The sequence below is a fragment of the Haliaeetus albicilla genome, chromosome 6 (assembly GCF_947461875.1).
Source record: "Haliaeetus albicilla chromosome 6, bHalAlb1.1, whole genome shotgun sequence".
NCBI classification, from domain to species: Eukaryota; Metazoa; Chordata; class Aves; order Accipitriformes; family Accipitridae; genus Haliaeetus; species Haliaeetus albicilla.
Genome location: NC_091488.1, coordinates 27,824,684 through 27,848,962, shown reverse-complemented (window position 1 = coordinate 27,848,962; position 24,279 = coordinate 27,824,684).

Below are 24,279 nucleotides of genomic sequence, written 5' to 3'. Positions count from 1 at the left end.
TCCATGTTTTATATCCCATAAATTTTTAGGGATTTTGACATGCCAGTGTTCGATAAGGAAGATAAATTTTATTTGGATTGTCTGGGAATAAAAAAAGGAAATTTTATCAAAACCATAGCTTTACACAGTAAAAATAGGAATGATGTTGCATTGTGTGAGGAATAAACAAAATCCAGTTGGCTATGTGCTTACTAAACATAATTATTCTTCTTCCTGTCCCTGGTCACATAAAATGTCATCCATATTACATTGCCATTGATTCTGCTTATGTGGTGTTTTTTTTTTTTCTTTTCCCCAAGGCAAAGAGCCTGCAATGTTCATGTCTATTGATCTCCTTGCTGGAGACCCACAACCACAGCATGCCAGAGAAATTTTTTGATATGTAGCTCTGCTAGATGCTGAGCATCCTCACCACCCCCGAACACCTACAGAGGGTACTGGGAGGCTGAGACTTTCTATCGCATTTTAAACAAAAGCCACTAGGCTTCAGGCTGAAACACCTAGAGAATGCCCAGACACTGTAACTGAGTGTGTTACAAAGACAATAATGCCCAACAAGGACATGAAAACAGGCAGAAATGGGACAGAAAACTACACCTTGTCTATTAAGAAAAGGTACCTTCAAGCTCCGACCTTTCCACCCTTGCTCAGCCTTTGAAATGTAGGAGACAGCATTGATTTTGCTAAGTAACAACAAAAAAGCTGTTTGAAACAGTGAGTGAAATTGTGATGATGATGATGATGATATTACAAAGCTCTCTGACAATGGCATTTCAGGTTAAAACCCTTAAACTTTATGTTGGGAAGAGTAAGTGGCACACAAAAAAATTTGTGGGAAAGCATATTTTTTTTAAACAGTTTTTTCTTAAAATCCTCAATGTCTGGCATCTCCAAGTATACTTAACAACTCATCAAATACTTTTTCAAAATATTTTTCATTTGGGAGTTTTTCTGTTTGGTTTTGGGGTGGGGTTTTTTTAGCTTATTCTGGATAAAGATGTTAAACCAGTATTTCCTCGGGTTATTTCAAGTGGTGATCTCTTTGATTTCTTGACCCAACCAACAACAAAATAAGTAAAAAATGAAAATTTCCCATCCAGATTACGTTGCTGTCCATCCGTCTTTGAGTCAAGCCCTCTGAGTCTGAGCTGTGCATGCCACAAGATTCAGAGATACAGAAAGAAATGTTGCTCAAATCCTTTTTCCTGTTCTCTGAAACCCACCTCCTCTTGAGCACATGAATGCAACCACTGCACCTCAGATCAAGAAAATTATCCCACAAAAAGATTACTATGCAAGTAATCTATCATCTCCCCCGTGTCCCATCAACTTCTTCATACAGGATGAGATGATGAACACATTTGCCTCATCATTAAGGGAAAGAAAATTGAGATTATGTCATCATTTTAATGTGACAGTGTTTCTGTTGAAGACGGCATCATGCAAAAGACAAAACATAAAGCAGCAAAGAATTATACCCACAGTTATGCATAATGATAGTCCAGTTAATAGCTGAGTAATATATTGCACATTTCCTTGTTATTTCTATGTCCAAGCCCTGCAAATCTAATTAATTTTAAATGCTATAATGTTACAGCTTATGTGTCACTTGTGCCTTACGGCTTTCAAAGAGTTTACCAGTGCTAGAAGAGTGAACAGCAAATGGATTTTGTTATCAAAGGAAAGTAAATATATGCGAGGTAGTATCTTCATTCTATATCCTTTCTTCTGTGAGTCAGAAACTATTCAAATACATATTAAAAACAATAGTCAAATGAGAGCTATGTAACAGCACCACATTCAGTTGTTCTCTGAGAATTAAAAATATATAAAATGTTAATTGCTTGCAGCTAAAATGTCTATATTCCTGGCTCTGCAGGAATGAATGCTGTTGAAAATAAGTTCTTTATTTGACCTTGGCTTCAAACAGGACTTGGCTTGCCTCACAATTTTTTTTTCATTCCAAATACATGAGTAGTTCTTTAGCTGACATAAATTGTCATAGGTTCCCCGCTGTCAATAGGTCTACAACTGTACATAACAGCTGACCTAGACAGTGCATTGTAGAAGCCAGGGAAATTTTATACTTCCTCACTCACTCTCAGTTACTGATCCCTGATTAATCTAGTTCTTATAACTTTTCCAGCATGATTTTTTTAAATGCAATTATCCAGCAGGAACATTAAAAGAATTTTAAGGGAAAAAATCTAAGTGTAAGGGAAAGGGGCACTTTTCTCTCCATTGAGATACTATTTGGTTTGTTGGAATATGCCTGTTTTCCTGGAGAGGATTTTCAGGGATTATTTTCCTTAGGTCAGTGCAGAGGTTGTCTTCACCTCCCAGTTATGAGCAGCAAGGAGAAAAGGGTGGCGGTAGAAGAGAGGGGAAAGGAAACTTGCAAGAAGAGGCAGGAGAAGAGGGTTGTGAAACTGAGCTGAGGGATTAGTCAGGAAGGGAGATCTGATGGCAAATAGTGGGAAGAGAGGAGCCATATAAGGAGTCAGAAACAGAATTGTTGTGTGATGTAATAAGTTGTTATAAAAGGGACTGGAAGTAAGGACAAGGGACTCCAGAAGGTATGGATGGAGTAAAATCAGAAGGCTTCCTGGAAGATAGATAGATCAATAGTACTAGTCGTTTAAGAGGAGTGAGAAGGATTAAAAAATATTATTCAAAGAACAGAGAGGGGAAAAAAGAGAAAAATATTGCAATTATTTGTACATTTATGCAATGGGAGTTTTTTGCAAGAACATTTTCAGATGCCGTTTTACTTTCCATCTGCATTCTTCCACTTCCACTGGGAAACATTTGAATTTCATGTCCTTGGCATTCTGGTTTCTGTGTTTGCAAAACTAGAAAAGTAACATTGTTTGGACTGGTAAAATTTCTTGAGCATAATGAAAAAGAAAAGTTAACTTCACAGTAAATCTCTTCAAAGCGAGACAATTTAGCATATTCATTCCTAATATTTGTTATTCCTAATGATTCTTATTATGTGGAATTATTTGTGCCTGCTTTATATATTGCACCAGGAAATGTTTCAGCTTAAAGGAGAGCAGCACTCTCTTCAAATGACTCTAGCTTTTACCTAATGATCCAATAAGTTAGTGATTGTTTGATGTGTACATATTGTGTTTCAGGTCTCAGTGGGAAGTTGCCAAGACTTCTATTGAGTGGTAATATTTTCCTCTTGCTGGCTTTGGATTTCTCTGAGGATCAGCAGTTAACATAGCATTTTCTGTTACAATTAGATTAAAGTGCTAGAGATTTGTTTTTCCTTCATTCAATTTTTTTAATTGGGTCATTCCTTAAAAGGTTATCTTAATATAGTAAATGCACTACCTCTATGAATGAGGTATGTTAAATGATACATGGATTTTTGCTATTAGGGCTCTGTACAAAAGAATTCTAATATAAAATTTACATGCTGGCAGAAGTAATGATAAACACTAAGTTACAGAACAAACTAAGACCTTCTTCACAAGCGCTAGGCTTGCTTGTAAACAATACAAAAAAATCACAGAAATATAAAGAAAATCCTTAATCTTTTAAAAGCAGTGGCCTGGTCTCTAGCAGCTATAAACTGGCCTGTGCCCATTTTGGTAAGCTTCTACTAGTTAAAGATCTATCCTAGCAGGCTGTGCAAATGATCACTTTGGTTTTAGTTTTCATTGATAGCACTTCAATCTGTGAACCACTGTAATAGACAGCAAGAAAATTTTGATTGGTATATTCTTATACTATAGTGACAGATTTTTAATGATTTGAGTGGGTGGTTGTGACTTGCTGGGGTTTTTTGAAAAAAGGTTACTGAAACATTGCAAATCTTTCTGGCTTAGCCTGAGTTGTAATTTGTTATTTGTTTGTTTGCAGATCCTCTTCAGGGTTCAAGTTTTCTCTCCCTGATAATATAAAGAAATAACTGTAGTCTGGTGAAATAAATGCTCAGCCTTTAAAAGTAACATGTATTATGTCCTAGTTATATCGTATCGTCTTTTTTTGAAATGAAGCCTAAAAAAAACCTGCTGTAACTCCCCAGGTAGTTCAGACCACTTGGTTGTCAAAAAGGTAAAAACTTCACAGAATAAAATACATCTCTGAGCACCTCATTTCTAGTGAAACATGACGTTATCATTAAAAGAAAAGGCTAATGATAGATTTTGGTTTTAATGCGCTTTCACCTCCCTTTATATGGTTGTCTATAGCATTAAAAAATATTTAAGAGAGAAACTGCAAAACAGACAATATTTAAAACTTTGTCTTGTAACATATCTTTAATAACACCACTGAGTGGGCTAGCTATTCACACACTCCTTTGCTTTGACACATGTAGTCAGGTGTCTTAAAACCTAGGCGCTAGGTGAAAATTTCAGCCTTCTACTGAGTGGAAATTTAAGGGATATTGAAAGCTATTGAGATCTCTTATTTTAAAGTTTGGTCTCTTGTCTTGGATTTTTTTCATAGGGTTTGATTTTTGCCTTTCTTATTCAAACCATGCAGTATTTGTAAATAATGTCATGAGTAACTTGCAGAGAGACACTGTGGTGGGTTGACCCTGGCTGGATGCCAGGTGCCCACCAAAGCTGTTCTATCACTCTCCCCTCCTCAGCTGGACTGGAAGAGAAAATATAACAAAGGGCTTGTGGGTCAAGATAAGGACAGGGAGAGATCACTCACCAATTACCGTCATGGGCAAAACAGACTCAGCTTGGGGAAAATTATTACAAATCAACCAAAGTAGGGTAATGAGAAATAAAACCAAATCTCAGAACACCTTGCCTCCACCCCTCCCTTCTTCCCAGGCACAACTTCACTCCTGGATTCTCTACCTACCCCCCGCAGCAGCTCAGGGGGACGGGGAATGGGGTTTACGGTCAGTTCATCACATGTTATTTCTGCCGCTTCATCCTCCTCAGGGGCAGAACTCATCACACTCTTCTCCTGCTCCAGCATGGGGTCCCTCCCATGGGCTGCAGTCCTCCATGAACTTCTCCAATGGGGGTCCTTCCCACGGGCTGCAGTTCTTCACAAACTGCTCCAGCGTGGGTCCCCTACAGGGTCACAAGTCCTGCCAGAAAACCTGCTCCGTGGGCTCCTCTCTCCATAGATCTGCAGGTCCTGCCAGGAGCCTGCTCCAGCATGGGCTTCCCACAGGGTCACAGCCTCCTTCAGGCACCCACCTGCTCCAGCATGGGGTCCTCCACGGGCTGCAGGTGAATATCTGCTCTACCATGGACCTCCATGGGCTGCAGGGGGACAGCCTGCCTCACCAGGGTCTTCACCACGGGCTGCAGGGGAATCTCCTCCCCCTCCTTCTTCACTGACCTTGGTGTCTGCAGTGTTGGTTCTCTCACAAGTTCTCACTCCTCTCTCTGGCTGCCATTTCTCTCTGTCCTGCAACTTTTTTTCCTTCTTAGAAATGTTATCACAGAGGTGTTACCACTATCGCTGATTGGCTCGGCCTTGGCCAGCAGCGGGTCCGTCTTAAAGCCGGCTGGTATGGGCTCTGTCGGATACAGGGGAAGCTTCCAGCAGCTTCTTACAGAAGCCACTCCTGTAGCACCCCCCCCGCCCCCCCCCGCTACCAAAACCTTGCCACACAAAGCCAATACAGACACATAGAAACAATGTGATTTTTTACCAAGCAAAATTTTCATTAGTGAGAAAAAGAGTAGCACAGTTAAGACTAGAAATCTGAAAAAGGTATATTTTTCATTTGTATGCTAGTACAGGAATACTTTCTGCTGTTTGTTTAATAATGAATTGATTAGATCAGCCTTAAATGCACGTCTTCTCTAAGCACTTCCAATTCTGAAGATGAGAAAAACTGTTGGCAGTCTTGACAGAAAGTGGAAACATGCAGAGTAGAAACATCACTCGCTCATCATCTGTGCGAGGTGACCTATTAAAGCATTCTACCCATCTATTTAGCATACCAAAATTAAAGAGTCAAGCTATTTAATTAGTTAATGTTGCTATTATTTATGTAGGAAGCCTTGATAGTGTATTACATACTGTATAAAGATGCAAAGGAAAGACACAGTTCACTCCTTAAGAGCACACAGTCTTAACTGAGTCACACAGACTCCACCGGTACATGTGGGCAGTCCCAAAAGAAGGTCCACCTTAACAGCAGTCTGGGAATTTCATTTGTTTTATTTATGTAGTGGGTGTTCTGGTGACAAAGAATTTGCAAGAATACCCAGGGATGATTGATCATGTTGAAACCTGGATATGTAACCTTACAAGGTTGGATGAGACATACGTTAGAGCTGATATGCAAAGGTGTCTGAAGGGAGGAGAGAAGCAAAGGAGAATTTTCTCTCTATTAGACAGAATCCATTAGAAATTCACAGTTTCTGGACTAAACTATGACCCATATCGCTTGTTTTTATGTGACTATTTACATAAAGGAGCCAGGAGGCTGTCCTTTCTGTAGGACAGGACAGGAATATTTGAAGCTTCTAACTGATTTTACTTCAATGTATTCTTGCACAGCAACTACAGTTGTTTCCTGTGATTGCCAGAATGCTACTCCATGGATACTTTCAGTAGCGGGTGCCAGAAATTAGAATTTAACATAGTAATATTTTTCTAACTGGTCTTCCCTGAGAAGATTTCCTGTAAACACGATGTGTATGTATATTTACAGAGAAGACATTTCAGCCACATGCATACCCAAATTAAAAAAAATCTACATCTATTTCTGGAAACAAGAAAAATGAAGCCTTTTGAATTTCACTAAAGAATCATCTGAATTCTTAAGCATAGACTCTTAGTTCCAATAAATCATATGCCCACAGTATGGGAATTAACATTATTCACACTGGCAGTTCTGGCCTTTGTAATAGAAAAGTGTATATTGAAGTAAAAAATCTGAAATGCTAGAATGCCATATATTAAAATCTGTGTAAAAGTTACCCTTCGTATTTTATAAATTTCTTTTTAGCATAAGCATTGTAAGTGACAATAGACCATTTAATTTTTTATTATATTGGTCCTTCTGTATTACCTTCAGAGTCATGTATCAGCAAGTAAACAAAGTACAGTGAGTGGTAGTATTTGAGATTTGTGTTAATTCAGATTACAGTATGGAAAAAATGACAAATGGCCTCTAACTAAAAGGGAGCTGAGAGAATGTTGGATTCAAAATAAACAATCCAGACTTCGGTACATGGCCAAACTGCCTGTAATATATTACTAACTTCTACATTTGCTGCAGAGACAGCAGATCAGTAGTTAAAGGAAGCTATTTAAGTACTAGATACACTGATTAGAGGAAGCAACATTCTTAAAGACTGATGAAGAACCAAGGGCCTGATCCACCACTTGGTTTTAACTGGTCTGTTTAAATCATAGTAAGCAGACATGGAGCTAAGTAAAAGAAACCATTGTGTTAATTTAGGTCTCAGCCATACTAAATGGTTGTTTCCCCTTATAGCACCAAGTGGTAACAGACCAGCAGGAGGTCACAGTAAGGTTTGATGCATGACGGAGAGTACTACAGGATTTATGACTGTTACCAAGTGAAAATAATAACATAGCTTTTATTTACTGGAATTATGTCTGGGATTCTTACTTCTGAGCATGAAGTTGAGACCTGGAAAAAAGAGCTTTCAACAAAGAAAAGGAGAAGGTAACTACACTGCAGAGAATATGGAAGATTCTTTAAAAATCCAAGTCACCTGAGACTTTCTAGTTCATAAAGGAAAATTGGTGAGGTACTGTGACAGGAAGAGAATCTGGAGAAGCAGGTTAGCTCTTTTTACCACCATTTTCATTTCTCAGTAGTGAAGTCTAGAAAGGAAATGTCTCTTTTGTCATGAAAAGCCAAGATCCGTCTTCTCAAAGATGCTAACTTTTCATCTCCTCAGAAAGCATACTATATGAAAGTCATCAGCCTCATTTTAAAAGCTCAGTAACCTGGATGTGGGATCACAGATTTCTGTACACAGGGGACAGACAAAGGGCTCAGTGACATTTTTCTCCAATAAGCTGTTCAGCATCTGATTGTAAATGTAAAGGTTTGATTTTGATGGTGAGTCAGCTCTTCTCTGCTTGGGCTAATAAGGGGCAAGGGTCCCCCAAATAAATGAAAAAAACTTGATAATTTAAGTAAGGTAAGATGCACAGAGACCATAAAGAATTAATTAGGAACCTTCAGTGTTAAGAAATACTGCTCCATGGCATGCTTGAGCCAGCCACCTCAGGTCCAGAGCAGAAATCAAAATATTCTTTACCAATTTCCTCATAACTCCCGGCTCTCAATCCAGTAATACTAATTTCATTACACCAGGTAGTTTCCCGTACTGTGAACCCCTCAGACATCCTAGCTTTCCATGTTGTCCTGGTCTCTACCAAGCAACTTCATCTTCCCTCACCTCCACTTTCTGTATTCTCCCCAGTGTCTACAACTTTATCATCATCCACCACTTCCCCAGGTGTTTAAAACGAGGTTACACAATGTTAACACACAAAGTAATTTGCTTCGTCCTTGGCTGTCCAGTTAGCCATCATTTGTTCTACCTTGCTTTCTGATCCAGAATAATTATGTAGAGAACTAAATGTCTAATTCTGTTCTAGGAATTTCCAGGGAGAGGTATTAAATTGCATCATGAAGAGGACCTGGTCTCTAGACCACCCCTTTAGCCAGTGGTTACATATCCTTCCAACAAATTGTAAATGAGTGACAGGTTCTGTGGAAAATGCAACATGCAAATTTAAATATGAAATTAAAGCTTAATAATGCATGTGCAGGAGGAGGGTGAATTAAAGCTATACTGATATGTCATAACTTTTCACTCTTTGACTCTTAGCATACAGTTTTTCTGGTCCCATTCATATTAGCTTAATCGAATAAATATTCCACATCTTCCTTTATAATTTTTTTTTTTTTGGTGAATTTTTAGATACTTTTTTCTATGTCTGGCAAATGTTTAGAAAAAGAAGTAAATCCTAACAATCTCATTCATTGTTATACATTTTTTCTGCCATAAATCACAGCAAAGTTATGTCACAAGAGAATGCTCTGAAAATAAACATCTAAAAGGCTTATATCTAAAGCACAAAATACCTTTTGAAAAATTCTGTAACTTGATTTTATTTCTGATTTACGACATGTGAGTACTTTCTTTTCCCAACAGTGAAAACTCTTCTCTGTGGAGAAAAGAAATGAAGACCAAATCAAACACTCAATCTTTTTAGTTTGCACAGCATGTTGCACTTCATGCAGAAGGATCCACTTGAAATTCAAAATAGCACTTCATAGTTAATCACCTTCCATACTGCACAGGGTGTGCTACCCTGTGCTAACATTTGTGCTTATCTAAGGAGCTGTTATATACACGGGAAAGAAGAATTATTTGATGCTTATTAATACAAACTAATACCCATGTGTGTCACACAAGACTACAGCCAAATAAAAAGCTTCTAGCATTTAGGATCATGTTCTGCCTACAGGGACACCAAATTCCTACTAATGCGTGAGTGCTGCTGAAGACAGAACTTGGTCCACTATTTCACAGAACTTCTGCTGACTTGCAACGTACAAAAATGTGGACATGTTGAACTATGTGCAGCTAGAGTGATGTATTTAAGATAGTCTTAATAGACACAAGTGAGAGGAAAATTAGACTAAATACAACGAAGAGATGGAGCCGTTGCTTAATTTTATTGATGTAGTCCTCGTATTGGATCAAGTAACTGAAAGGGTCAAAGTCCATCTTCAAAGGGAAGCCCTAATGGATACTATGGATCCCCTGATGAAAATTAATTTGGACTAGGTTTGTGAAGTAAATATTGCCTGAACATACTAAGGGACAGGTTCTAACAAACACCATTATAAGGTATGCATTTGAAAAAACCCTGATAAATTCATAACAATTATCCATATACTTTTGTGCATAATATTAGATTCTGTAAATAGGAACACATTAATACATTTCTTTGCCAGTGGAAGATTGTTTTATGTGCAGTGCTTAATAGTATTTAATCCAATCTAGGTTAGAAGTCCAAGTGGTGAAATAATAGATAATTCTGCCTCTTCAAATATCTGGGCATTGTCCAAAATGTCTACTGGGGCTTTGTTAAGTTCCTTTCAATGTCTAGTTTTCAGTAATTCAACAGATGAATTGCATTTTTTCATATGCTTATTAAAAGGTTGAAAGAAAGTATCCCTTTTATACTGTGCCTTATTGAAAGGCAAATATTATCTTGCTCTTCCTACAGAAATCGTATCTGTACTCTTTGGGATTATTGTTAAGTCATTACAGATAAGAGCATTTTTTAATGTACTATACTCTCTATTTTATACTTTCTAATAGAAAATTCAAATGCTCATTCCTTATCAAAAGTGTCATTCATAACATTTATATTTAATTTTTATGCCAATTAATTCTATTCTTCTGAAAGTTTTAATATATGCAGTAAGAGTATGTGGTTGAGTAAGAGTAAGAGTAAGACTCATAAGCAGTATGAGTCTTGATGCAATCATTCTAAGCATAAAGAAAAAAGAACTTTAGCAAAGTTTTTCATACATCTGTACATGTCCTTCTTCCTCGCTGTGCATGTTGCAGGTCCTGGGTGGATTCAAGGTGATAAGCCCTTGAGAAAATCATAATGTGATTATCTTGCAGAGAGGTGGTAGAATAAATAAGATTATCCATAACAAGCTTAGCTACTGATGAGTTCAAGTTGTGCTGATACAGAAAGTCCTGACACAATTGTAAGGTAACAACAGAAAAAGTACATGTATGCAAAGGAGAGAATACTGCTTGAACTGTGAAACCTTCCATGATTAATGCAAACTCACCTACAGCCTTTTACATACAAGCTTTACTGCATTTTCCACACTTCTTTCACAGGCTATTCCAGGGCAGGCTTTAAGCCTCCTTATGCATATCAAAATCAATATTATTTACAGTCTGATAATTTTTAGCTAAATTTACTTTTTTTGATTGACATTAAGAGTGTTGCAACATTTATTTGAGTCTGGATTTAGCCCTGATCTGTGTTTGTGAATTTATGATTTTAATAATTATTTTTATATTATCATGTAGGTCATTAGAATAGACCAGAGTATGTAGGCTGTCCTCCTAGACCATGAAGACACCTACTAAATGCCATCCACTTTCATGTTACGTCAGGGACAGATAACAGTATGTTTAATTTGTTTGCATTTTTTACGTAACATCCATTTTGACTATTTCTTGCTTTAATCTGTCTTTGACTCCAACAGTTCACACACCTATTGCTCTTCTTTTCTCTTAATTACTCCAACTCCACTGAAATTAGTGGAAAAATTGTTGCTATGAAAGATAATCTAATCTGCAGAATTTACTTAATTTAGCCTTTTAGATAAAAAGGAACATATGTAACTGTTCTATCCCATATACCATGGTCAAGTAACAAGAAATTTTATTATGATTAGTTTTCTAATAGTACTGATGTGGAAAAACCACCATATACAGAAAAGGAAAAGTTTCTTAAGTATCAAAATGAAGTGTACAATTTCAATATGAAAAAAAAAATTCTAAGCCAAGGTTTTCAAATACTGATAACAGGCCCAACTTGCAACATCTTGATTTCCAGAAACTTAGTTTACAGGTTTTTTAAGACTGTTGGTTATTTTGTCATGTCGTAGTGTAGAAACTCAGGGGCAGGAGGCATTTTTTACTAAAGAATCCAGTTTTAGATAATCAGTTTAGAGCCTGAGAAAATCCTCCAGGTCATGATAAAATACATTTTTTCTAAATGTTATCTAAGGTGAGAGATGTTTTCTGAGACGTCGTTGTCTTGGGCTATCCACTGCCTTGTGCCAAGGGAAGAAAGTATTTTAATTAAAAGAAACAGTGGCTTTAAGCCTCAGTTGTGAGGAGATAAATGACATCAGATATATGTTTATTATTAATATAAAACAGGTAAAATGCATACCTTTTCTAACTCTGTAGTTGAGGTGTCTGAAATAAATACCTGTGAAGAAAGTACAACATGCAGGTAAGAAAAAAAGGACACATGAAATAAATTGATCAATTGTTCTGTAGAATTTATTTCTTAAAAAAAAAAAAAAAAAAAGAAAGTATGAAGAAGTCAACTTCTATCTGGACAGTAGGAAGAGAATCTCATGATACAACATTACAGGTTTATGTCCTAGAGCTTCATCCTATTATAAAATAGCAGAGGAAATGTCTAAACTTTACAGGTAGCTCATCACAGGTTGTTATATATTGCAAAGCTGTGCTTAGCATAAAGCTAGAATTTTGTCATTGATGTTGCATAATTTAAATAGGGATCATTTTGATTTCAGGCATCTGGAAGCCAGAACTCTTAAGCAGTCCTAATAATAGGATGTAACAACCATATTATTCCAGTAGTAAAAAGAAGGGGGTTTTATAGATTACTTTTTTTTATTTTCTGTAGTGTTTGTTTTTATTAGCAAGTCTCTAATCTGCATATATTAAAAAGTACTGATCCTACGGAGTTTTGCATAACTATGAAATTAAATTCACAATGTTGTGCTTCTTTCTTAAACCAAAGCTAGGTTGTTTGTTTCGTTTTCTTTTGTTTTTCTTTTTCTCAGTAAAGAACGGCATATGAATTCCTCCAGCAGCAACATAGGGCAAACCTCTGTTGTTATTGCTTTTTTCTGTCCATTTGAATTTCTCTCTTCCAATCACATGAGAAATTAACTCTTTTTATTAATAATATTATTTTAAGACAAAATTATTGCAGAAGGGAAGGAAATATAGATGAGCATTCCTTTTTTTGCTATATTGCTGGGTGAACCAGGAATTGACACAATTCTTTTTGTTTCTAAAGTGGTAAGTAAAAGTCTTTAAACAGTTTATAGTAGAAAATATATTCACACATGTATATGTGGGGTTTTTTTAGTTGTTTAAAAAGGTACACTGGAAGCAGTATGACACAGTGATATCTTTGCAGTTAATTTTAGGTGAGTGAGGTCAGAGTCAGACTCCTTGTTCAAAGGAACTAACAAGTTGCTGTTAGTAGACCACTACAGAGCCTTTGGACATTGAATGCCTGTTCATTAGTGTCTGCAGAGAAATATGTGGCCATATAGACAATCGGCATCCATGGTGAGGTTACATAGCTGCCACCTGGTACTCTAATGAGATGGAAAGCAATTAAAAATAATTACCACTGCAAACTCATTAAAATTCTGTAGGTTTGTTCAACTCTGACCCCTCATAATTGCTGCAGAACATTTTAGTGTATCTCAAAAATTACAGTGAAACTCAGTAATATTTTAAATCAGGAATTGAGACAGAGTATGAACCGCAAAGGTTCATTTCAAGGATGATACTGAATAGCTACAAAACATTATGGTATGGTATTGAGAATGTTAGCATTTTGATATTATTGGAGTGTCGGGTTTCGTCATCTAACCAAATTTGAAAGTCTTTCTGTGTATTTTTAGACATGCATGTACATACACACACACATTTTTTGCTTGAGTGCTTTGAAAAGTAAAACTATCAGGACGATTATAAGTTTTCAAGGCAATATAACAGACAATATAATGGAAATGTTAAAAAGGGGAGAAAAAGCATATAACTTGCCATGCAATGGTTTCCATAGAGTTATTCACCAGTGGTGTCATAAGAGAATTCACAGCGCTCTGTGGCATCTGTCGGAGGCCTCTGATTTCAGTGACAATGGGAAAAGAATGGTCTTTCCAGGTATGACCCTGCTTCTAAGCAGCTAAGCAGTAACTGAAGCCACTTACATGGCAGGAACTCTTAGAGATTGCTGCACCTCATTTGGGGGATCAGCTTTAGGCCCTTTTGCAAATAATGCACTGGTAAATTCATAAGGCTGTTACTGATAGGACTCTTTAAAAAGGCCATTCACTCTAGCACGTAAAGACATGACAGGGTCCCACTTCTAGCAGCCGTAGTCAATCCCATACCCTTTGTTAAGTTAAACTTCCTGGTCTGAAAAAGATCTCCAAGCCTAGAGTAATGAAGTTGTGTGACATTAACAAGATCTCAGAAACATGGAAATGAATTATTTATTTGATTTTTTCTGTATTCTTGTTCCAAAAATTTTAGCTGGACAGGAAATAAAGAGAATACAGTATACTTTCTACAATATACATATACCATAGCCTGCATATAGTCTGAGCCAGAAGTGAGAATCTAGCTTATAGATAAAACCTTGTAATACTTGCACAGATGCAATTTTGAAAACAAGAGTCATTTATGAAGACTTTAAAAAAAAAAACAACAAATTCCACAGTTAATAATGAAATCACCTTTAATAATGAAAACATTTTGGTGCTGTACAGTAAACTGAAGTATTGTGGCACCTTCTGGAAGGCACCTCACTCCTGAGATACCGCTTTCCAGAGACCTGTCAGTGTCTGGCAGGATAAGGAACATTTGTGCAAGGGAGGCAAAGAACCAACATCAGAGAGATTGGAGGGGCAGGAATGGGAGGTTTGCCAATGTTAAACAGAGAGGAGGCTGCCCTCCAGAATGGACTTGACTGCAGTCTAGGTACACACTTCTTTCATCCCCTTACACAAGATGTTGAACTTCTGGCCTTCGGTTTTCTAAAGATAAAATGCAGATGCAGTAATAACCAACTGGAACGTGAGATGAACTGAAAAAGCTGCAGGTACAGGTCACATCATTTATCCTCTATTCTGGTAGAGTTACACTACTATAAAGCTGCTCCTGGTATGGTCATAACCGAGGCAGCTAAGACTGGATGGGGTTCAGGATTCTGTACAAGAAATTTCAGGTTTTACTGAAATTCAGTCTAACTACATATTGTTATTTCACATTATCTGAGAAATACTATACAGCTTTGTGAAGAAATGCTGTATCTTAAACCAGAAGAATTTTTCAGATTTTAATTCCTTGTTGTGTTAGTCATAATTTTCTTTTACATCTGTTTCCTCATACGAAATAAATGAAGTCAAAGCATGTGCCAGGGAATTGATAATTTTTTGTAAAGGCTCTAATCTAATTTTCTTCCCATTTCAGACTCAATTATTAATGATGGCACTATATTTTTGTTTTTCTTTTCCTTAGAAATGTGTTAGTCTCCGTATTAGCAGAGACAAGTCATCATACTGCGAAAGCATGCTGTCATTTATCATTACAGAGAACAATAGTTACATACCATAACAACTGTGTGTTTTGCTGTTGGTTTATTGGCATCAGGTATGTAATCATACGCTATGTGGTGGCAGCCAGGAAGACAATACAACACATCAGCAAGAGAATGAAAATGGTCTTCAGCAATAGGTACAAATTCAAAGAGTGAAATACTACTTTCTGTGGGCCTTTTCTATTTATATTCAAAATGTTGCAGCACAATAACAATAGTTGAACACAGTTTCAGTGGTCTAATGAATTAGATTTTTCCTTGGCTCTGTTGAAAATACTATATTCAGCAGTTTCAGCAATGGCAGGCCCATCTCATTAAATTAAGTGCCTTAGCCACCAGTGCCAACAACACTTCATAAGGCTTATGTACTAAAGTTTTGTGATATTGCTAATCTGGCCTGTGTCCCAAAGAGATGATCATATGCATTTTAGAGAACTACTATCAGCTGCAATAAATACTTGAGCGTCACCAAATGTAGACAGCAGGTTTCTGCATTGAAGTGAGGGAAGATGAAAGAAGTGACAAATTTTCTGATTTGTCCCTAGAATATTTTTACACATCTATCCAAGAGAATTGTTCAATTTATACAGGACCACATTTCATTGCTTTTATTCATCTTAAAACAAAGTCACATTGGTTTAAGTGGTATTTCTCTTGCAGCAAAGTGCTATTCCCTGTTACTACAAAGGGAGGAATCCATCTTTATATTATCTCCAGTATAAATATATTTGCAAATGTAGACCCAAACCTATTTCACAAATATTCTTCCAGCTTGCAAGCAGAAAACTAAGTAAATATTGCAAATTCCCTGACTACTTCAACTTGCAGAGTGTTTTAACTGTGCAAGCTTTGCATGTCTCCTGCACTAGCTAGGTGACTTTTAATTGAAAAGGAAAGCTTACAGGCATCTGTCATTCAGTTAAGGGGGTATAAGTGCAGCAGGTGTAAGCATACCACATCACTGAATGAAGGAGCGATTGTACATTTTAATGGCTGAAATTCCTCAACTTCCCACGTGTGTCATTACCATTTTTAAAATACAAGCTTTACATGTTTAACAGTATGATCGTCTGTATTTTGGGTTTGCAAAGGATTTCTTTTTACACTACAAGTCAAAAGAGTAATTTGCAGTTAATTCAGCAGGAAATGTGCAGGCATCCTCAGGGTTTCATGTTGCTTCTCCCCAGTGTGGAGGAGGAGCCTGTCCCAAAGACCCGCACAGCGAGGGGCAGCAGAGCCACGTCTGGTTTGGCAGGAGGTTACCCTCGAACATTGCCAGAGCTGCCTGCTGACACCCCGCGCTGTGCTGCTGGCGGGGGCAAAGCACCACCCAGGCTCTCCAGCCCAGCGCTGGCCGCGAGGAGCCACCACAGGCCTGGCGCGTGTCAGTGGCTGGCTGCTGGGGCTGTTTTGTTTCCCCACACAGGCTTTCTCTTCTGTTTCTTCCACCCCATCGTGCTCTCTGGCAGTTCTGGCATTTATTTACCCGTTAGCCCCCATGGAATGGCTTCTCTGCGCAGCTGGTTCCAGAAGCTTCTGGGGCCTCTGTCAGCTGCCTCCCGATTGGCTGGCTGGAGACTGTTAGCTGCCTTGTGACTGGCAGGTTCTGGAACATGGGTGGGGCTGCCCCCACCTACTTAAGGGCCTCCTGCAGTAGCCCAGGCTCAGTGCAGCCTGGGGAGGGGGGCGGGAGTGGTGTCTGGGGTGAGATGGCCCCTGCTGGGGGAGCAGGGGATGCAAAGAGGCCTCAAAGCTCTGCCTCCCTCCCTCTGTGCAGGACTCCTGAGACAGCACGGTGCGATGGCAACCTGCTGTAGGCCTCAGACCTCAGGGAGCCTGAGACCCAACCCCCCCCCCCCCCAAGGGGGTCTGGTGGGACGATGTGGCTGTACCGTATCCTTTGCGTACTGTATCCTTTTTATAAGTACTCACTTAATGTCCCTTTTGGCTGTTCACGAGGCTATTAGTGCTGACTGGTGATCAGGTGCAAATGCTGTATGCTGGTTGTTAAGCTCCAGTAACATACACTAATGAAAAATGATTAAATAATGATTATAATAAAGAACAAAATTTATTATTAATTAAATTATAATTCATTAAATTACAATTTGCTTAATGAATTAAATACTGGTAAAACAATGAATTAAATAAACATAAGTGATAATAAAATAATGATAAAATACATTGTGATTAAATAACTACTCATAACTACAACAATATGGTTGAGTTTTGCCAACATAAACTCAGATGTACAAACCAGGGTACCGAAGGGGAGGGTTTGTCCCTGTTGTCCACCCCCTTACTGCAACAGTTGTTGCTTCCCACGAAAATGTCCCATAACAGCACTGTTGGGGTTTACAGGTGCAAGGCCATGAGAAGAACAGTATAAAAATAATGTCATTAGAAAACTAAAGAAATATTGTAGAGGCTTTGGGAAATACTGCCTCAGCAGCTTCAGAGAAAGGTTATAGCAATGCTAAGTGTTTGCTATTTGCATCTCTAAGGTACCCAAATAACAGTGCAGAACAAGTACTAGAGGCAGCAAATGGGGAGAGAAAATTTCTGGAAGAACAGGTCAGGGATATTAATGGAAACGATGGCTGTATAGACCATGCTGTAGTAGGGGCTCAAGCTCCTGAGGGGCATGGGGAAGGCAAAAGCAGAGTACAGACCCTGGGGTTCAGGCGTGCAGGCTTCCTCCTCATACCAGAGGTGGGGGAAGTCTGCATTCCAGGAGAATGATACGTGTTACACCTGCAGATAAAAATGGAAGAACAATTCGAGGACCTATTGACCTGTCAGCTCCACTTCAGTTGCTGGAAAAATGAGGAAACAAATCTTCTTGGAAGCCATTTCCGGAAACATGAGTGAGAACAAGGTGAGCAACAATACTCAGTATGAATTCATTAAGGTTAAATGATGCTAACCAATCTGATTGGCTTTGCTGATAAATAAGTTAATTCTTCAAGAAGGTAAGAGTAGGGGTAAATAAGTTAATTGTTCAAGACAATTCTTGTGCTAAAACAAAGCAAGGCTCTGGCTAGCTGGGGTCCAAGAGGGCTCAGGCTGGTGAGCTGGAGTAAAAGAGGTCTCTAAGCAGGCCCTGGCTGGCCAGTCAGGGTGAAAGGGGCTTCTTAGACGGGGCTCTGGCTGGCCAACAGGGGTCCAAGAGGGCTTTAAGTAGGCTTGGGCTGGCCGGCTAGGGTCTAAGAGGGCTCTGAGTAGGGTCTGGCTGGCTGGTTGAGGAAGGAGGGGTCTAGCTGGCCAGCTGGGGTCTAGGTGGGCTCTAAGTAGGCTCTGGCTGGCCAGTTGGGGTCTAAGAGGCCTCTGAGTAGGTACTGGCTGGCCAGCTGAGGTCCAACAGGGCTATAAGTAGGCTCTGGCTGTCCTGATGGGGAAGTAGGGCTTTGGCTGGCAGGCTGGGGTCAAAGGGGGGTCTATGTAGGCTCTGGCTGGCCAGCTAGGGAAGTAGATCTGTGGCTGGCCAGCTGGTGTCAAACAGAGCTTTAAGTAGGCTCTGGCTCACTGGCCAGGGTCCAAGAGGGCTCTGAGTAGGCCCTGGTTGGCTGGCTAGGGAAGTAGGGCTCTGGGTGGCCAGCTTGGTTCAAAGAGGGGTCAAAGTAGGCTCTGGTTGTCTAGCTGGGTTCAGTAAGGCTGTGGTTGTCTGGCCAGTGGAAATAAGACTCTGGAGAATTAAGAATTCTTAATTGAATTAAGAATGTGGGGAATTAAGGCCCTGGCTAGTTGGCTGGAGTAAAAAAGTTGTTGCTGGCTGGCTGGTGAAATAAGGCTCTGACTGACCAGTTGTGGGGAGAGTCCCTGGCTGGTGGCAGAGGCGGTTGTAACCAGTGCACTAGAATATTTTCAGGAAAGGAAACACATGTTTCTTTGGCATAGATGCAGGGTCAGATCATGTCACTTGATATGTGCTGATCTATGCGACATATAAATGATGATTTTTTTTGTTGTTTTTTAAGCAAAATCCTAGATGAATTCTGAATATCACAAGATTTTAAAGCCTAAAAGAAATAAACATGACACTTGTGAACGTCCCATGGATGGCCATGACCGTCTCGCATACAAGTTTCAAATTGTGAAGACACTAAATTTGCAACTTGACAGTGTCCCTTAAAAGTGAACAGGGCTTTACTTGTATAGAACATCACAAAATTTTTTAGAAACCGGACCAAGGACAAACAGATTAAGAATGATATTGGTTTTGATGGTTCTTGAACCATTTTATACAGCTTAATTGAAAATATAGGGAACTATAACTTCAAGCCTAATAAGGTCACTTTGCATGGGTGGAAAAGGATAGCTTCAATTTTGTATTTTATGAGAAAACAAATCTGTATTATAACAGGCCTGATGGGGAAATGAGCTGATTGACCTGAGTCCCCACTGACTTCTGTGAGAGTTAAAGGCGGTGGTCCTTCTCCTGAACCCAACATTCAAAACTTTACTGGCAAAAAAAACATTAAGACAGTAAAAATAGCTGCAAAATGAGTCTTGTGTATTGCAGATAAGCTGTGCTATTTAGTATGATGAAACAACACTGAAAAGATCTTACCTCTATTATCCTGCTTTAGGATTTATCAAAACAGGAACCCGAAATTAAATATTGCTAAGGCAACACCAAATTTTCAGTAGTAAAAAGAGAAATCTTGGAGGCACATCTATTAGGCTTTAAGTCTCATCATTTTACTCTTCAAAAAACATAAGCAGATACACTGCTTGTTTCACCAACAGACATGCTACTGGTTAAATCCAGGAACAGCCCAGGAAGCACCATGTAAAAGCTTCCATTTCTCTGTAAGTGAACATAAGTCTTTGGTCTGCTATAACTCAGAATATACAAATGTGAGCACTCACAGCAAAGAACCTGTTAATGGGCTTGAATTTCACCACACAATTTTACTAGGCATACAGGGGAGACTGTGAGATTTGTTTTCTTTCTCCTTAGCTACTCTCACTTACCTACTTTAAAAGAAATTAGCCAAAGGGGGTAACATTTTAGAATAGCAATATTGAGAAAGGTTAACCGTCCTACTTTAGAACTCTTCAAATTTCTGTAAACTATTTTTTAAACACTGGTTAACTAAGCAAGAATTTCAGTATAGATCTCTAGATATTGGATCATGTTTAAAGTTAATAAAACTGCATGCTCAAAATTAAAAAGAAAGTAATGATATTAAAGTGCAAAGGGAGGGGGGAAAAGCTGCTTTCTTCACAGTTGTTCTCCCAATATTTATTGAAAATTATAAGAAATAGTAAATACTTTTTTCACTCTCCAAAATGCAGATTTTCCTCAAAAAAAGAGGAAAAATGTATTCATGCTACACATACACAGGAAAACCAGCAAAATGCAAGTGTACAATTTCAAATAAAAAGATTTCTTTTGAAATATTTTTGTTTCTTTTTGTGATCAGTTCTAGTACTTATCTATTCTTAGACTGGACCCCTTAGAATGTAAAATTTTGCTTTGGGAAATGTTGCTGCACAAAAGCTGCAATGCTATTAAAGCAGGAGTAGTTTTCATTGTGCATTCTTTTCCTGCTGGTTTACCTTGGTGAATAACTCGGTTATTCTCTTGGGCTTTTGGCTTTAGAACTGTGAATGAAAATTCATGAATTCACAGCATGTAGGCAACTGCTATTAAAACCCCACAGATTTGGGGACTCCAGTGGCATACAAAGGTTGCCTGGTAATAAGAAACAAACAAAAAAGTCTATTGTTCTTTGAGCTCTTTTCATAAGAGTGGAGGGACCTAAGATCATTCACCGTTCTCCTGGTTCTTCTATGTATTGAGTATGCATGCCCATGTCCTAAATTACTGGCAGGGAACAGAGCTCAAAGTTGCTCAGGAAGCAATAATAATTTGGGGGTGCATTAAACACAGTATAGCCAGCCTCACGTTGAGTACTGTGTGCAGTTCCAGGCCCCACAATTTAAGAAGGATGTTAAGGTCCTCGAATGCATCCAGAGGAGGGCAACAAAGCTGGTGAAAGGGCTGGAAAGAATGTCCAGTGAAGAGAGGCTGAGGACTTTGGGCTTGTCTAGTTTGGAGAAAAGGAGGCTGAGAGGTGACCTCATTACTCTCTGCAGTTTCCTGAAGAGGGGAAGTGGAGAGGGAGGTGCTGATCTCTTCTCCCTGGGATCCAGTGATAGGACATGTAGGAATGGTTCAAAGCTGCAACAGGGGAGGTTCAGACTGGACATTAGGAAACATTTCTTTACTGAGAGGGTGGTCAAACACTGGAAGAGGCTTCCTAGAGAGGTGGCCGATGCCCGAAGCCTGTCAGTGTTTAAGAGGCATTTGGACAATGCCCTTAATAACATGCTTTAGCTTTTGGTCAGCCTTGAATTGGTCAGGCAGTTGGACTAGATGATTATTGTAGGTCCCTTCCAACTGTACTATCCTATCCTGTGCTATCCTATCCCATATAAAAAGTATGGTAGATTTTGTCAAGTCTACATAAAATCTCCTGATTAAAAATACTTTTTAGGAGAGATTTGCAATATTAGTAAATTGCTGTTACAGCTTGCAATTATACTACTGGATTTTAAATTGTAAAATGAAGTCTATCGTGTTCTCAGATGTGTGGAGGTCAGTCATTATCTAATGGCTTTAGAGAACTCTAGGAGGGTAATATATGAAGATATGCTGTAAGTTGTCAGACTACTTCTGTGGTCAGAAAAAAGTCACTGCATTTGTTTGTACTCTCTGTAAGGACAATACAACCAAACTTTCAGAAAGCATGTCTTTAAGAGTTTTGAATAATCATCTAAAACTTACTTGGAGCATCTGTTATGGGTTTTTTTGGTAGTGGGGGAGGGGCTGCAGGGGTGGCTCCTGTGAGAAGCTGCTAGAAGCTTCCCTGGCTCCAAGTTGGACCCACCTCTGGCCCAGGCTAAGCCCATCAGCAATGGTGGTAGCGCCTCTGGGAGAACAGATTTAAGAAGGGGAACCTGTAGTGAGTGGTGGGATTGGAATGTGAGAGGAACCCCTCTGCAGATACCGAAGTCAGTGAGGAAGGAGGGGAGGAGGTGCGCCGGAGGAGGGGATGCCCCTGCAGTCCATGGTGGGATGTCAGGCTGCCCCCCCCCAGCCCATTGACGGGAGCGGGGAAGCAGATGCCCACCTGCAGCCCAGGGAGGACCCCATGCCGGAGCAGGGGGATGCCCCCGAAGATGGCCATGACCCCATGGGAAAGGCCACACTGGAGCAGTCTGCACCTGAAGATCAGCCCATGGAAACGACCCACATTAGAGCAGTTTGTGAAGAACTGCAGCCCATGGGAAGGACTCACTCTGGAGAAGTTTGTGAAGGACTGTCTCCTATGGGAGAGACCCCACGGTGGGGCAGGGGAAGAGGGAGGAGTCCTCCCCCTGAGGAGGAAGGAGCAGCAGAGACAAGGTGTGATGAACTGACCCCAACCCCCATTCCCTGTCTGCCTGCGCTGCTGGTGGGGAGGAGGTAGAGAACTGGGAGTGGAGTTGAGGTGGGAAGGAGGGAGGGCTGGGGGAAAGGTGTTCTAAGGTTTGGGTTTACTTCTCAGTATCCTTGTTTTGATTTGATTTGTAGTAAATTAAATTGATTTTGTTTCTTCCCCAAGTTGAGCCTGTCTTTTGCCCATGACCATAACTGTGAGTGATCCCTCCCTGTCCTTGTCTTGACCCACAAGCCTGCCTTTATATTTTCTTCTCATCCCACCATGGCCCTGGGGGAGGAGTGAGCAGCTGCATGGTGCTTTGTTACTGGCTGGGTTTAAACCACGACGGCATCCAAATGAGAAAACTCCATCTTTGAAAAGATTTCTAAATCAAGACCTACTTTTTCTCTGCTTTCCCTTTATTTGTGAATTGAATAGACTTGTATTTAACCGCAGGTTGCCACCTTAGCTTCTGTATCCCCTTTCCACAGAAGGATGTTGGAATTTCACATTCAGATCTACCCAGCCTCCCCTTCTCCACCTTGCTTCATGGGATCTGGCACTAAGTTGTAAAGTGTTCATTAATTTTACTGCTTAATGTGAGAACTTGCAACATTAAAACTTCTCTGCCCAACACCCCAAACAAACACATTACTGTGGGGTGAGAAGTTACCATGTGCTGGCAGATCCACAATAAAAATCTATTTGAGTTCTCTTAGCCTGTGGCAAACGCAACTTAATTTAAGTTAGCATGAAAGAAGGCTAAGCAAACTCAATTTATTTTGCATTTGCCATGGGCTAAAAGAATTCACAGTGGACAGTTGCCGTAGATCAGCTGCTGTGTTTGTGAAAGAGATTCTTTTGTCAGTTAGATTGGTGTGAAATCAGGGAACAATCGGGATAGAAATCTGTAATTCTGGTATTGCATAATATCAGTATACAGGTAGTCTATTAAGTCATCCATCTCTCAGTGTGAAATACTAGACCAAATGAATTTGGAGATTTAGAGACATGTTGTTTGGGGTGGGCATTGTTTGCTTTTTAACTGGACCCCAGAGTAGTTCATACATTGCCAAGTAAACGTAAGAAAAAGAAAACAAAAAGCAGAGACATCATTTTTGACTTTTCAAGTAAAATTACAGGTTTATAAGCATAATGAATGAGATTGTGTAAAACACCAACTTTTTCTTCCTGGAAGTTAATGCAAATGTGCCAACAATATCACTGTAAGCAAAGGTGTTTTCCTGTTCAATGTCTATTTCTTGGCTCCTCTCAGTTTTGGTCAGCACCTCATAGTCATTCATTTTAAATCTGCTCTTGAAATTGTGGCATCCTGGAATGCCAAAATAGGGCAGTTGCTTTTCTTGCTCTGATGCAAACACATTCTTAATAGTGAACATATTAGATAGAATATTCTATAGAAAAATTCTACAATGTGAGGCAATGTAATTTTGTGAGGGGCAAAAGTAAAATGGGGAAAAAAAGGAGAATTTCTGGCTTCATTAAAGCTAATGGTTAATTTTTAAGGGCTTCAACAGGGAAAGAACATCTCCCTCAATTTTCACATAAAAACTGTTTTTTCCTGAAAGATTTTCTAGTGGAAGCATAGTGCAGGAGTCACTGTAGAGTGTTTGACAGTCGGTGCTGTTATTGGATGTCAGATTGTGAGTTTGTAATGGTGCTTTTCACTCTTAACATCCAGTAATCATTA